The 4,478-nt window shown below is 33.3% G+C and overlaps 1 pseudogene; it reads right to left on the bottom strand.

Moving 5' to 3' along the window:
* Positions 1 to 2,930: 2,930 nt before the first annotated feature.
* LOC120204828 lies at positions 2,931 to 3,814 on the bottom strand (annotated as a pseudogene).
* Between the last annotated feature and the right edge of the window lie 664 nt (positions 3,815 to 4,478).

Below are 4,478 nucleotides of genomic sequence, written 5' to 3'. Positions count from 1 at the left end.
ATATACTTGAGCTAATTAATTAAATTCTTTGCCTTCTTGAGAGAAACCCCCCCCCCCCCAAAAAAAAATCCCATGTTTTGGCAATTCAGTTTTGATTATTGGGCTTCCAGCCCTTAAATCAATGGTATAATTCAATTTTTAGCCCATACAAACTTAAAACAGCAAATTTAGTCCTTCCATTTGTTTAATTAAATGAAAATTTATCATTTTTGGATTCTAAAAATTTATCATATTTTATATTATCAAATTTGTCATTTGATAACAAAGCACATGACATGTTTGATACTTGTTGTTCATGTGTATGTTGTTAAAGTATTCATATCCGATACGTGTTCGATGAGCATTCGTAATACCCATCCATGTCACGAATCAAGATAAAACAAAATGTCATCAACCTTGTGCTCTTAACAACATACATGAACACAAGTATCAAACATGTCATGTGCTTTGTTCTGGACTCTGTCTTTCCAACAAAAGAATTGACAGAAGATTTTAGGCTGCAATTCCCATTTTTAAAGTCTCAACTCTAGCTGCAGCCATATGCATGGCTGCCCAGGAAGAATCTGTTTACTGCTAAACAGATAAGAACAACCAAACTATAAAAATAGACAGGTTTTTGTACTCAAACATGTAAATAAAAAAACTTTGGGGGTCCCTTGATTCAAATCCTGGAATCTTGTCAGGTCTTGTTCTTGATACCTTTCAGGGCTCTTTCAATGTTGCATGAGGCTGGTAGCTATGTAATTAGTGTAATTATGATTTTGGTCCTTTAAAGAGTAAACCCGAGTTCGCAAGCGTCGGTTTCATATAGATTTGAAGTTTGAATCTTAATATTTATGATTCTTCTCGAATAAACTTTAAGTTCGAATCTTAATATCGATTATGATTATCGTATTCTATAAGTATTCGAAAACCTAAAAAGCATGAATATGCTCATCATCTAAGATCCAACACATTTGATTAATGGCGTGGGGCTCCCAACAAGCTACAACCTTTTGCTCAAAAAGAAACATATAGGGTACCGAGTCCTAAAAATTTTCTCGTTGCTCGATAAATATTTTCCCAACAAAAGGTGTGTTAGTTTAATTGTCTCACCAACCAATCAGCTGGAAAATCTGGTAATGATCCATTCCCATGAGAAAAAAGACAACATGCAGTGGGATCTATTCCTTCCTTTTGTAGATTACGTTAATGAATCCCATCCATCATCATCATCATTATTATTATTATTATTATTATTAATATTATTATTATTATATTTATTATTATTATTATTATTATTATTATTATTATTATATCATATGTTGGTATAAGATAATGTTTCTTATATTCTTTTGACACAGACATTATTAAATTATGCTTCAATTTGATGCTCACAAAGAGGGAGAATTTTAGGTATTGGAAACAGCAAAAGATGCTGTCTATAAATTATTAGGCAATGCCAAAGTAACCTCCAACATTAAAAAAAGTTATTTTAACCCGTATTTTATTTTTTTGGAATATTTTAACTCTCAGTGTTTCATTTTAGGTCAAGAAGGCCCTAACATTTGATAGAGTTCACTTTTTCTTTTATTTTTTCTGGGGTATTTTATCCCTCAACGTTTCATTTTAGGTTAAAAATGCTCATATTTTGGAGCGTCAATTGTGTGTTAACTAATGATTTTCATTTTTTTACACAAAATGAAACGCTGAGAGGTCAAATGCTTCAAAAAAAAAATTAAAGTAAAATGACTATTTTGGTACACGTTGAGAGCTATTTTTGGGTTTATGAGAAATTATTAGTGTTGGCACGTTCATCTCCCTCTGGAATTCTCACTGTTTTCGATACAGCTTTCAGGTTTTGAGAGTGATAAGAGTAGGATTCGAATGGGTTAAGTCAAGTCAGATTTTGATCGACATGAACTCAACTCAAGTATTCTATCTTTTCGCTCGCCACTCAACATGATTCAAGTTTAGGGAGGCTCAATTTGACCTAATTTTTGGAGTAAAAATCCACACATGATCTTATATAACTCGACACACATATATATATATATATATATGAATCTAATTTTTATTAGAAAATATTAACCTAACTGAAAAAATAGAGGACATATTATTATAGTTATTTATAAGTATGTAAGTGATAATTATATTAATATCTCGTGTTAAAGATTTTTACCCTAAATTCTAAATTCTAAATTCGAAATTTTAAAAACAAAACTAATTCTATAGGTCCATTGAGGTCGGGTTGAATTTGTAAATTACAATGACTATTGTTTTAATGAGATTTTTAATGAGGCTAATAAGCTGAACTTCGACTATTGTTTTAATTAAATAAATTGTCCTTTACCGAGAAAATAAAAACAATGACTACATCAAAGAATATAAAATAATTTTTTAACTTATGCATCATAGATGAATTCTTAGTAAGATTTAACGGATTTTATAATTATTATTTAGTTCAAGATCTAAACTTTAATTAATTTATTTTTTTGAACGAAAACTTTAAAATATAGGGTAAAGTACATAAATGTCCCTGGACAAATAGGATTACTTTATTAAGTTCCCGATTATTAAAAGTTAAAATGATCCTTCGACTATAGGAGTTACTTTGTTGAGTCTTTTGGTATTAAAAGTTACAAAATGGTCACCCGACTATTCATTATGTTCCAACTCATTATTTTCCATTAAAAATTGATGACAGTCTGAGCTTACGTTAACCTATTAACTGAGATATGATAAAATCTAATCTCATAATCTCAAACGACTATCATATCTCAATTAGCATGTTAACGTTTAACTTAGATGATCGTTAATTTTTTTAACGGAAATGGAAACCATACTCTTTTATTTTTGTAGATTCAACAGTTATGACCCATACAAGTTAGAATCATACACAGATCATACAGCTGATATACAAAATAAAGCTTTGTTTCTTTGAGTATTATAATTACATAAACCAAAACTTGGGGACAACAAATCCATTTGTTCTTCTTCTTACAAAAAGTTGAACTTGATAAGTTTCCTTAATCCCTTCAAAAAAAACTTTCCCAGTCCATTGAATCCCTGAGATGAACTGAGAATCAATCCACTTCCGACAACCCAAGCTAGTCGAAGATTCTCCTCTCCATTACAGCACTGAATCTTCTGTGTTGTTCATGAATCATACACCACAACCAACCCTCTAGCTTCTGATCCTTTCATGATTCTAGTCTCTACACGATGTAATGAACATTCGCAGCATCAAAAAGAACCAGATAACCTCGTAAGTTGCATGTCCGGATCAAGAAATATGAACTTATATACATATAAATAGAGAGAGAGAGAGAGAGACATACTCCCATGGAACATCTCCGACAAGCAATCACCATCTTTGTCTTCATAAGTAGGCGCATAGTCGACCCTTTGTAGCCTTCTCTTTCGGAGTATTCGCCTATGGTGAACTTGAACATGTTCTCAATAGCTTGTAATAACTCCGGGTACCCGGAGTAAATTTTCAGGTCAATCTTTCTCAGATACGGCGCTCCATCCATACTCACTTTAATATAAATCCCGACGCCGCCCTCTGACTCGGCTTTCAAGTATCGGGTATGCTTACTTGGGAGGAGGGGCGGTTTCGTTTGGACCGTCGGATTCGCTGTTCGGTCGTCGTTTGTTGTTTCGGACATTGGAAACTGCTTGTATTTCCTCATGATCAGTGTTCCTGGTAACCCTAATCTTAGCTCGGTTGCTTTGAGATTTAGATCATTGTCGTAAGCCACTTTGCCTTCCATTTTCTTCTTCTTCAAAGATGAAATGTTATTTGAGATTGAGATGAATGGTTTTTTTGATCATGGGGAGTTGATCATATATAATGAAAAAAGAAGGGTTTGAATGAATGACTTTAAGGAGAAAGAAAGGTCAGTTGTCCGCAGCAAAAGCAGCAAGGTGGCCCTGTGATTGGGGGGACAAAGCCCCGACAAGCTCAGCCGCCCAAATGGAAAGAATTTCCAGCTCGGTGGTCAACCTGCCACTCTCTTTTTTACATTTATTCACGCAGTGAATAATAATACGATAAATATTAGGGTAAAGCATAGTAATGGTCACTGAACTTTTTTAAAGCTTTCATTTAGGTCCCCAAACTTTTAAACTTGCAATACAGTCCTCAACATTTAGTCTGTTTACAATATGGTCCCCGCCGTTACATTGTCGTTAGTACGTCTGTAATATGGCCACTTAAATTTTCAGCACTTGCATTTAGGTCCCCTAACTTTTAAACTTGCAACACAATCCTCAATTTTATTCTAACCCCAAATTCCTTTTCGATCTCGAATTTCCTTTTTCGCTTCTCTTTTTTCATTTCCAGCGTAACTTTTCAGTTCACGATATTGAAAGGAAATTCGAGATTGAAAGGAATTTGGGGTTTAGAATAAAATTGAGGATTGTGTTGTAAGTTTTAAAAGTTGGAGGACATAAATGCAAGCCCTGAAATTTAAGTGACCATATTATAATGTACT

Source organism: Hibiscus syriacus, unplaced genomic scaffold (genome assembly GCF_006381635.1).
Source record: "Hibiscus syriacus cultivar Baekdansim isolate YM2019G1 unplaced genomic scaffold, ASM638163v2 tig00011718_pilon, whole genome shotgun sequence".
Taxonomy (NCBI): Eukaryota; Viridiplantae; Streptophyta; class Magnoliopsida; order Malvales; family Malvaceae; genus Hibiscus; species Hibiscus syriacus.
This window is presented reverse-complemented; position numbering and strand designations above follow the sequence as displayed.